The following is a 12,745-nucleotide window of genomic DNA, read 5'->3' on the forward strand; positions in this document are numbered from 1 at the left end:
TGAAATTTTGTTCCCTATTATGGAATATGAGGAGATTGTATCTGGGACTGATGTATAAATTATATTATAATATGAAGTTTACCTGTAAGAGACTCTTAACTATAGAGAACAAACTGAGGGTTGATGAAGGGGGTGGGCAAGAGATGTGCTAGATGGGTGATGGGTATCACTTGTGATGAGCACTGGATGTTTTATGTAAGTGATGAATCACTAAATTCTACACCTGCAACCAGTTTTACTGTATATGTTAACTAACCAGATTTTTTTAAAAATTGAAATATAAAAATAAATATGCACTTTACCAAATGTGAGGTATCGTTCCAAATTGTGTGGAAGATCCAAAGAAGAAGCATGGACGGGCCCTTCTCCTATTGCCCACAAGACCTTAATTTAATTGAGAGGAGAGAAAAAAAAGAGCTATTTTTGGGCATTGGTATTTTGTACATGCTTTCTTCATCTGCCTGGGACATTGTCCTTATTCCTCTACCTGCCTCTTCCTAGCTGAGTCCTTTCATTTCAGATTATAACTTAAATTTTAGCTCCCTTTATCATCATTTGTACTGCAATTCATTGCTTTTTGTCTGCCTTTTTCATTAGACTATAAAATGTATGAAGGCAGGAGTTTTGTTTGATTCACTACCACACCTTCCAAATTAGAAGAAACTCAGTAAATCTGTGTTGAATAAATATCATAAACTTTTGAATAAGAGTAAAAAAAATATTTCAAAGTGCCATTGGCATTTCCAGAAGGAAAGACATGACGTTAAGAGATAAGGAAAGAAGACTTCATGCAGTAGGGTAGGGTCTGGGTTTTCTATTAACACTAAAAACTAAGGTGGAAAATAGGTTCTGTTAGTGGTGATGTGATTGAAAGTGTAGATTGACACTTAAGGAAAGTAAAAATGGCCACTCATCTCTGGCCTGTGGTTGATTTCTAGAATCAGACTTAACCTAGCTGACATATTCCATTCTCTACACAGCTAAAGCTTTAATTTATGGGCTTTGTGTGAGGAGCATCAAATGAGTTGGCATTGCTAGATAAAAATGAAACAACTTTTTAAAAATGGTGAAGGGTAATGATCAAAACAATTTTCAGTTTTATTACTTTAAAATGGCTTGCTTATGGAAGTGGTGGGTATAAAAAGATCAGAGGATTGTGAAGAAAAGCTATTCCTACAATTTTTAGATGGACATAAGATACAAGTTTCACGATGGAAACTATTTTTATGGAATTTTCAACCAATTTCATGAAGTTTTCTCCTTAAGAAAAGTTATAGGATTAATAATTTTAAATATACAAAGAAATAATCTTAGGTACTGGATCTAATATGATCTCATTATCTTTTAGATTTCCCATTCAGTGCATCATATTGTTCCCCAGTATAATCTTTCAATAGTAACTTGCACTACTTTCACTTACCAGAGAACCATAAAAGAACTGATCGTGCTAAGTAGATAACAGTGCCCGTTACAAAATAAGTCTGGACCAGAACATTTTCATGCAGATACATATCTTTACACTTCTATTACCAGGATGACAAAAATGTAATTTTAGAAGTTTATACCTTTATTCTGTAAGAGGTACAATCTTTCTTATAGGTTTTTTGAATTGCTATTTTTTTCATTGCTATTGTCTATTAGATGACAGAGAAAGAATTACTACTTTCCAATATGATTACAGTATTGCTTAGTTACTTGAGTATCAAAATAACTAAAATTGAGAATGCCACAAGACTCAACAAAAGCCAGACCAGTAAATAAGTAATTTCTCATAAGTAATGAGATTTTCTAGTGATGATCTCCATCCAATAAACATAGCTCCTCAAATTCCCATCTGTCACAAGTCATTGTCAACATCTTTTTTGGAAAATTTATAACTGTTTTGGCTAGAGTCTAAGTGAAAATTTCTATAATCTACTAATAATTCATTTCATCATGGGATTCTCAGTGATATGCATTTCCTAAACCAACATTGATAAAGATGCAAGAGGCAGCTGTGATTTTAATTAACCATTCTTTAATTCCATATTTTTACTACTTGCAAAAGTTAATGAAGTCCTTTGGTTAACAAAAACCGAGATGTTGGCACTTGAAATCACACTATAAGTATCTATTTGAAATCTCTTTTTTTCCCTGCCAAATATTTCAGTAAAACAAAAGCCATTAGCCTATTTCTCTCCTTTTATTTATAAAACATCTTATGGGCACCTGGGTGGCTCAGCTAGTTAAGCGACCTACTCTTGGTCTCTGCCCATATCTTAATATTGGGGCCCTAGAATCAAGCCCAGCATAGGGCTCTGCCCTCAGAGGGGGGAGTCTACTTGAGGATTCTCTCTTTCCCTTTCCTTCTGCTCTCCCCCAACTTGTGTACTCTGTCTCTGTCTCTCTTTCAAAAATAAATAATTCTTGGAACACCTGGGTGGCTAAGCAGTTGAGCATCTGCCTGTGGCTCAGGACATGGTCCTGGAGTCCTGGGATCAAGTCCCACATCAGGTTTCCTGCATGGAGCCTGCTTCTCCCTCTACCTATGTCTCTGCTTCTCTCTCTCTCTCTGTGTCTCTCATGAATAAATAAATAAAATCTTTAAAAAAAATTCTTTAAAAAAATAAGCTAACATCTTAGTAGAGTGCATTTCATTCTTTTAGTCCACTACAATATGGCTTTTGACACTTCCATTTTTTGGAAATAGTTTTTGTTATGATCACTAATAACCAAATAAAAGATAATTTCATATACTATTTTCTTTTATCCTCTAGTATGAAACTTTATCTCACATACTTCTGTGACCTAAATTACTACTTACAATCCAATTGATCCCACTATTTTATTTCCAGACCAGATTTTTCTCTCCTGAAGTCCATGGCCATATTTCAAATGCCTGTTGGACACCTCCATTTGGATGCCTTAGAAAATCTTTTTTTTTTTTTTAAGATTTTGTTTATTTATTCATGAAAGACAAAGAGAGAGAGGCAGAGACAAAGGCAGAGGGAGAAGCAGGCTTCATGCTGGGAGCCTGATCCGGGACTCCATCCCGGGACTCCAGGTTCACACCCTAAGCAGAAGGCAGACACTCAATGGCTGAGCCACCAGGCATCCCAGCCTTAGAGAATCTTAAGCCCCACAAGTTCAAAACTGAATATATTCTACAACTTATTTCTTTTATCTGTACAATTTAGATAGTAAAATTTCCTATTTCATAGAAAGTAGAGTGAGGATTATATAACTTAGCACAGTGCCCAGCATAGATAGACCAGTCAGTAATGTTGCTGTTATTATTGATGTCAACCCTATTATTTCTAGTTGCTTTTTTGATTCTGACTCATACTTTATCTGCCAGATACCTCATTTTCTCATCCAGTGCAGTTCATTCTCCTTGCTCTCAATCCTCCAGCCTAAGCAGTGTGCAATCAAACCCAAGTCTTATTCTAATTCAGTATGATTCAGTCAGTCCTAAAACAGGATCTCTGACAGAGCAGTCTGCCCAAACTACTAATGGATTATCCTGAGGTCAATGCTTTAAAAATTTTTTTTCAATGTTCTTATACAATTAGTTTATGACTCAAAACTCATAAACATGCAATATCTATAGAAACTTTTCAATTTCTTCTCTTTGGAAAATTAGCCACATTACCTTCTATCTATTTGAAAGTTTAGCATCCTTTAACTCTATGGTTAGCCTTATGTTCTATATTTTCTTAATCTGTCCCTGCTTATTTCACTTTTTGTTTACTGTAGGCATAAAATGTTAATTTAAATTAATGCTGGAAAACTAGGTCACTGTAATGGAAAATAGGTCAAAATTGTTTTGGGGGTACTCAATAACAACTAAGTAAATTTAAAAATGTGTTACCAGAAAATGTGTGAAATGACTGAGAAAAATGGATATGGGGGGCAGGGGGATGGAAAGCTATCTGGAGCACCTGGGTGGCTAAGTTGATTAAGTGCCAGACTTGATTTTGGCTCAGGTCAGGATCTCAGGATTGTGGGATCAAGCCCTGGCATGGGGCTCTGCATTCCCTCTCTATGCTGCTGGAGATTTCTCTCCTTCTGCCTCTGCCCCTCCCCTTGTTCTCCCTCTCTCTCTCTAAATAAGTAAAACAAATCTTAAAAAAAAAAAGCCATTCATTTTTGGGATCTGGTAGGTTAGACTTCTTTTTAATATCTGTTTCAACCATGAGGAACAAAATATTATATTCATACATTATCTTTGTCCCTTAAAAATTAAGTTCTGTTTTTAAAGACATCCTCAAGGTATCCCCTATTTCCCAATAAGGAAATTAAGGGGACCAGCATCTGGCTTGCTTCTTTTATTTTGTTATCTGATTTCCAATTTTAGAATAGTTCTCCTCAGATAATCCTCAATTCTATATTTTTTGAAATTATTGGTTTTCAAAATCCTTTAGTAATTGCTTGTGACTGGATCAATCAAGCTCATCATATTGGATCACTTAATATTCAGGTAACCAGGCAGGGGTCATAAGCAACCCAGTGATGGAGATAACTATGAATGAAATGGGATTTCAAAGATATGGATGGGGCTATAGCTTAAATGTTTTTCTCCAGAGAAGTAGAGAGAGTCCAGAGGGAGAGCTCAGTAATTTAAAACATCTAGCACTCCATACTTCTCCTTAGTACTGTCATATCCTTTTGGACAAATGCCAGAATATTTTCTAAAGTGCTTTTTATAAATCCTCCAAACTCCTAGTTCCTAGTAAATTCTGTTCGTTATTGTAGACAGATCATTTCCCCCAAAGAGTGCTGTTTCCTGCAGATTATTTGAGCATATGCTGATTTGCAGCTCTATTACAAGTAAAATAAAATCTTTTATTCCTTGATCTCTAGTACTTCTTTATAAAATCATTTTTAAAAACAGTATGTTCACATTACGTACTTGTCTAGTCATAAATATGCAGTTCCAGCTTCCTAAGCCACTGACAAAGTTCATGGCTGCATAGTCATAGTAAGTTGTGGAATATAGGAGAGGAACAAAAGAATATGGTGACTTTTTTTGTTTTTAAAGAAAAAGAGTTGAATGTGATGGTTCATACATTCCCTTAGGTAAATCATTAGAGACTGGTTAGTTCTCTCTCTTCATTTTTTTTTTAACTCACACATGAAGATAACATTGAAATTCTGGCCAAATCAGCTATTGCTGGAATTTATAGAACAGATTTGGAGTTACCAATTTAAACTTCATAGTTGGCTGAGAATCCAGCTGTGTTGGCTCAGCCAGAGCGTAATGGAAGGTTAGACATGTGACCTCATCTGACACCATGCATAAGGGGTCAGGACGGGGGAGGAAAGGGGCTTCAACAGATAATAACTGCTCTTCAGTGATAGGCAGAGAGGGGGTGACACTTTTGCATTGGAAATAGACTCTTCATGGACATGAAAGGAAAGCAATTTTAGCTTTAATTGTAGAAATAACTACCTTAGTCTCCAATTTGTGTGGTTTGGAGCAGTCAGCAGAGTACCATAACCCGCATGTCCCGGAGGTGTGAAAAGCTGTCTGCTTTACACAGCAAGCCAAATGGCCAATTAAAGTGAACGTGAAAAGCATGATGCCAAATAGAAGCACATTTTCTGTGGTGGCTATTTTTAACTATGTGCAATATCTTTGACCTATTTCCCCTTGTTTGGCTATCTTCAATGTTCACATTCTCAAGGATGACACATCTGAATACTATGCACATATATTCCTCATTTCCAAGTTGGGCAAAAGAAGATAGGGTTCTGACCCTGAAATAAAAGCTAGACCAGTTGGCAAGCTCAGACATGGCCTATCAAGTTCACTTTTTCTACTTTGCTAGTGGTATCTATTCAGTCTCTTGACTGGAGAAATCTAGTCCTATTTTATATGTGCAGCAGTTCTAGGTGGTACTTCTCAAACATTTACAGGGAAGGAGACCTTTAAAGAGAAATCATCTTCTCCTCTTCCTTGTTCGTAAAATCACCAATGTGTTCTAGGAATGCTTGGTCTTCTGATTTCTGCATTTCCCAAATGCCTAAAGGAATCCTGATTGTTAGTGTGCACATATATCAATACACACACAAGCATACACACATCACACACAGGGACTAGTGGAGCTGCTTTGAAGGTTATGGATGAGGACATGGCAACTCCCTCAGGAGAGAAATATGCTAGATGTGCCTAGAAAACTACTAAAGATCACACATACTGGAGTACACCCCCTGGTGCTTCTACTGATCTTCCCTCATTTTATATTCCATGACTGGGAGAGGATACAGGAGTGTCCTGTCATATTTAGGGACCACGAGAGTTAAGATGCTGGAAGAGAGAAGTTTGCAGTCATTTAAAATTCAACACTGAATATGGATCTCATACTTCTTTTGGAGAACTATGTGGGTACCCAAAATATTTTTCTCCCTGAAGCGGAACACAAACCTCGTTTGACATTAGTACTTGGGTTAATAAGTGGAATTTTGCCAGACCAATTTGGTGCTGCCAAAGCAGTAAAGGAGACATCCCCAATGCCCATTCTATAAAACTCTAGCACACTCTTGATTTGTGAGAAAAGATAGAAGCAAGGTTCATGTTCACTTTAAGTACATATTGATAGAGCAGTGTTTTTGAGAGCTACCAGCTTATCTGTAACTTGCTGTAGGTTTCCACAGAATAAGGAACATTGTTACTATTATACTCACTTATAGCTGCAGAAAAGAGTTTTTTATCTTTCCAAAGCACTTTAATATCAATTACTTATTTAAACTTTGCAAACCTTTGAAGCAATTAGGACAGAAATCGGTACTTCCAATTTGGAGATAAGGAAAGTGAGGCCCAAGGAATCTATTTAATGGATAGAAGGTGATACAGAAAAAGCAAGGTAACAACTCAGCTGAAACTAGAACTGAGGTCACCAGAAATTAGATTCCTTCCCTGAGGGGTATATAATCTGCCTTTGATATTGTAAGCATATCTCATAGAAACACAAATCAGGAAAGTCCACCCTGAGGATAGGTCCTGAGTCTAAAGATTGGATAAATGTTGAGTCAGAAGTGTTCAAATCGGGGGCAGAGGTATAAGCAGGCAAGTCCAAAACTGAGTCTAAGAGAATGCCAAGGTCAAATAATTAAAGGAAAAGAAGTTCTCACATCCAAGAGAGTAATATGGGGTTGAGAACAGATGAAGCATAAAAGGTCGAGATCTAAGTAAATGCAGGAGAAAGTAGTCTGTGATGCCCCTGACTGTCTTCTTCATTGATTCTCAACCTGGTGTGATTTTGACCCCACAGAGACAACTGACAATATCTAGAGATATTTTGGTTATCGCAAGGAGGAGTAAGAGGTCCGCTTCTATTAGCATCTATTAGGTAGGAGACAGGGGTACTGCTAGACATCCTACAGGTCAAAGGACAGCCTCCCACAACTAAGAATTACTGGGCCAAACTTGCCAGTAGTATTGAGGTTGAGAAACCCCAGTAGTCAGTCATCTAGCAAATCGTAGATCAGCTAGATTTAAAGGGAGAAAAGTATGATGTTTGACATTTATTCCACCATCCCGGGATGCCTTCTGGTTTGTTTCCTCAGATGGTAGATTAGGCTAAAGTAGGCTGGATGGAAAAAAGGACTGAAAGAGAAGCAAGTGTCATTTCTTTTCTCTTCCTTGTGTTCGTGTTATGTGAAAATAAGTTATATAGATACTGGCTTCTCCTTTCCCATTGTACATGCTGAAAAATATACTGTTTTTTTTTGTTTGTTTGTTTTTGTTTTTTTTTTTCAATTTACTTCTTATCAGAGGATGGAGTACAGCTATTTGTGATTTAATTATCAGTCTCTTTAGTTGTAAGGGTCACATTTTTTAAATTATATTGTGTCAAATTTCAGAAATTCCATACTATTGTAAGGGAGATGTTAAATTCATTTTTGTATATCCTTTTCTGGTTGCTCAGTAAATGTATGCATATCCACAGTCAAATCAGCACTAGCTGTAGAGAAAGAAAGCAATATATAATTAAGCAGGAATCTACAAAAACCCATGGCTTTGCTGACTGGCTCTACTGAATGCATTCTATCTTGTGTTTTCTTGCCTAATCCCCATTTGCAAGGGAGCCTTTTGCCAGCAACATCTTAACCCATGCTGGGGAATTGGCCTTTCTGCTTCTAGCACATTTAAAAAGAAATTTTTTTTATTTTCTCACTTTGCACTGGTAGCATGAGCTAAACACATATTAGGCAAAAAAAAAACAAAGGGAAATTTAGGTTCATCTAATATTTATTAGAAAAGACCCAGTTTGAGGTTGTTTAAAGCAGGCAACTGCTTATTTTCTATGATCTAGACCCAAGCCATTGAATTTGGTAGTCAATGTGGCCATTTAAATTTAATTTTTTAAAATTAAAACTGAAATTAATAATTCAATTTCTTAGATGCATTAGCCACATTTCAAATGTTAAAATAGTTATAGTGGCTACTATAATGGGTAGTGAAGATATAGAACATTTCCATTACCAAAGGAAGTTCCCAGAGACAAGCTCCTCCAATTACCTTACTTACCTTCAACAGTTAAGAATGTGAGGAAAGTTTGCTAAATAAAGGCCAGAGGTCACTTTCCTAAGTATACAAAGTGCCTCTGCATTGTCACTTGGAGGCTCGACCTAGTAGGCAATAACTGCAAAGGTCTCACTCCATTTTCATTTAATTCATCCAATAATTACTTATTTAATATCTAGGATAGGTTAGGCACAATTCTTGGCACTGGGAACAAAAACGAACAAAACCAATAATGCCCTTGCCTTCAAAGAGATTAAATTCTAGTGCAGAAGTCCAGGAATAGATGCCTAAATAATATACCTACATAGATATATATTTCACCCATACATAAAACATACAGCCAGGAAATGACCACTGTTAAGAAAAAAATACAAGAGAATGAGAGGATAAAGTGATGGAGTGGTAGGTGCTATTTCATATAGAGTTGTCAAGAAAAACTCATCTGGGAAGGTGATACTTGAATAGAGGCCTTAAAGCAGTGAGGAGTGACTCATAATACCTGGGGCAATGCATAGGAAATAGGAAAAGTAAAGGCTCTCAGGTGGGAGCCTTCCTGACAACTTTGAGAAAGCCCAGAGAGGCCAGCAGGGCTGAAGTATGTATGATGAGGAAGAGGAAGAAATGAGGTTGGTTGGAGGTGATGGCCAGATCCAGTGTGTATTAAAAGTCATGGTAAGGATTTGAATTCTGTTTTAAGAATGACTGGAAGCCTTGTTAGTGTTTGAGTAGTGAAACAACAGGATCCAATTTACATTATTTAAAAGTTTCTCTCACTGATGGATGTAGAACCAGCGTGAAGATGGGAAATGGTGTGACCATTTAATAAGTCTTTGTTGTAAACTGGGTAGGATACGATGGTGGCTTAGATCAGAGTGCTAGCGCTGAAGGATATGAGAAATTATTCAATTTGAAAAACATACAAAGAATAAATAGCATTAACTGCTTATTTGAACGTATGTCCTAAAATAGAAGGAGGGGTCAAGAGTGATTCAAAAATTTTGTTTCAACAACTGAGTAATTGGCAATGTGACATTTATTGAGATTAAGGAGTCTGGAAAATAAGCAGATTTGAGATGAATGTGGTAATCAAGAGTTCACCGTGGGATATATTTAATATGAAATATTCGTTGAACATTCAAGAAGAAATTTCCAGTAAGGAATTGAATATAAAACCCTGAAGGTCAGAAAAGAGATTGCAGTTTATAACACCAGTTTGGATGTTATCAGTGCACGTATGATATTCAAAACTAAATAGTTAATGGTGCTCACAAAGAAGAAGTATAGATAGGAAAGATATATTCAAGGACTGAATCCTGAGATATTTCAATTTATAGAAGTTAGAAAGGGAAGGAGAAGCAAGTAGAGAAGACTAGGAAGTAACCATTAATGTAGGAGAAAATGGGCATGATACCTCAGAAAACTGAATAAGTTATGCTAAAAATGAGAATAGTCAATTGTGTCAAATAATTATAATAAGCTGAGATGAGGACTGAACAATTTCCATTTGTGAAACAAATCCTGCTTTCCTCATTAATCTTTGCTTTTGATAGGGAAAATTTAAAAAAAAATAATAAATCTTATTTAAAAAATAATTCTACAAGGAGCACCTGGGTGGCTCAATCCATTAGCCTCTGACTCTTGGTTTTGGCTCAGTCATGATCTTAGGGTTGTGAGATTGAGCCCCACGTCAGGCGCTGCATTCAGTGCAGAATCTGCTTGAGATTTTCTCTCCCTCTGCCCCTCCCACTAGTGCTCTCTCTGTCTCTCTTTCTAAAATAAATAAGTAAATATTTTTGAAAAATTTAAAAATAAATAAAAAATAATGCTACAAGAGACTGTCTATAAGGCTGTATGGAAGACCTAACACATACTAAGATAGATGGTGAGAGTAGTTGCAGCTTTCTGTTAGCAACTCCTGAATTCTCAGCATATTCCTTCTATATCTACTCTGCTGTTGCCCTTCGAAGATAACCTTTAAGCACATAAATTTGTTAGAAACATTCTAAAGACACAAAAATAGACTTTACCAATTCCAGACATGAGCATACTCTCACTTAAAACTGATTCATATAATCATTTAAAAAAAAAAAAAAAAAGGAACACAGATGCAACTACAGACCAAGGTAGGTACCACATGGTCCTGATTCACTTCAAGGTAAGTGTCAAGATACTAAAACAAAACCTCAAATAAAAATCTCATAGATGACTTCACTGGAGACTGATCAAATTTATACTATACCCCATTAGTGCCTGTTACAATTAATGGGGGAGAAGGTGAAAGTGTTAGAATGTATTCTTTCTTATGCTCACTAAGATAAGTGATTGTGCAAGCCTCGATGGTGTTCAGGCAGCTTATATTTACTATAAAAATTTTCATGCCCCCTAGATTTCATTGCAGGACAGAAAAGCTGTCCCTATGTCCTTGGAGTTGTAAAATGGTATTGTCAGGATATGGACAAAAAAAAATACAAATCTTATGAGTAAAAGGATCTAAAGTCCGTGGCAACTATTACTCCTACACTAAACTAATTTCCAATAAAATATAAGCAATAAAAAAGCCAAGGTGGGATAACCTTTGTAAATACAACCAGAGTGAAATCATATTACCACAGCTTGCAAAAGTATCAGATATAAAACAACTGCAGAGAAAGGGAGTTCTAGGGATCTTCTGGTTGATAAATCTCAACTAAATGAGCTTTTCTTACATCTGGTTAGGATAAATAGCCTGGCTTTGATTTAAATCAGGAACAGAACCATGAGTTTTTGGTTTGCTTTAGTTTTAAATTGATACCATCCACTACCTAAGATTAGGTATCTGTGGTTGTAAATCATATACTCCCAAGGCCCCAGAATGCAAATAGTTAAAATTCAACTGGTAAATATTGCTAAACGTGTTGAGGGCACTTTCTTCCAGCTGAGGTGAGAATTCACCATCTGCTTTAAAACCCTATGAGCAGACAAAACCACATGTAGCTAACTTACATAATTATTTCAAAGAGAAAAGAAGCCTTAGGCCGCTAAATGTCAAAGCAGCTTATTTCTCAGCACAGTCCAATGCAGAGTCAGCAGCGCTACAATGGAGGTTTGAAGGTGAATAACCACACAGGTCTGAAGCCAAGAGTCTGGGCAGAAGATGATGATTAAAAAAACTTATCTATCATTTGTTAAAATCAAACCCTCAGGAGAATAGTGGTTTCCTTCCTAAATTAGCTTTGCGGACACGTACAAAGTACAAAGGACAGTGACAATGGATTGATTTTGAAATGCCACTTGAATTTCTGCAAGCAGAAAATGGGATGATGAAAAAGAATTAAATGACTACTGCCATTGCCTCCCCCAAGTTAAACAAAGGAATCAAGTCATAAAACATAACATCCAAATGTTTTGTATCTTTATAGCTTCATATGACAATTCTTCCTCTTGTTCAGAAATTAAGTTATTCACCAGAATTCTCCACCCGTATTTTAAATTGCCCCTTCCTCATTAATTTTTGATGTCCCCTGTAGCAGCAATACTTTCAGCTGTTCATAAAGTCAACAAATATACTTTGAGCACCTGCTGTTTGCAAGACGTGTTAAGAACTAAATAAACTGATTTCATACTTAGTAATTCATTTTCTATCCCTAATAACAGCAATGCAATTATTATAAAAATTAATGCTGGTGTCAATGAATGTCCAAGTTGAGGACAACTCTTTGTAACTATAGCATATAGCAGAGTTTCCTAGACTGAGGTCCTTGGAGACATCTCAGAGAGCTTATGCACCACTCAATGTTTTGTGCAAATTTTGTCTAATTTCAGTTTGGTTGAAAGACTGTCAGGCACCATGTTTCAATGTTAAGAGGTTCTAAATGAGATAATAAAAAGGAAAGATTGTTCCTTTGCCAATGCATGGTTTACTGCTTCCATGTGCATAGTGTTCCCTTGAATTCTAATGTTCCAACTTGGAACTATAGGATGGAGATCTGGGCTTTCTTGTTTCAGGGGATGTCCATGGCATGACATGAGGTCTGACATTTAATGTCACCTTAAGCATTTTATTTACCCATAGACTCTGTCTCTGGAGAAAGAAGAATTTTTTAAATAGATTTTATTTCTTTACCTATCTATTTATTTGCTTATGAGAGAATGAGAGAGAACAAGCATGAGAGAGAGTAAGGTGAGTTTCAGCAGGGGTGGGGGCAGGGGGCAGAGGGAGAGGGAGGAGAGTCTTAAGCAGTGCAGAGCCCAAAAAGG

This window comes from Vulpes lagopus, chromosome 13 (assembly GCF_018345385.1).
Source record: "Vulpes lagopus strain Blue_001 chromosome 13, ASM1834538v1, whole genome shotgun sequence".
Classification (NCBI taxonomy): Eukaryota; Metazoa; Chordata; class Mammalia; order Carnivora; family Canidae; genus Vulpes; species Vulpes lagopus.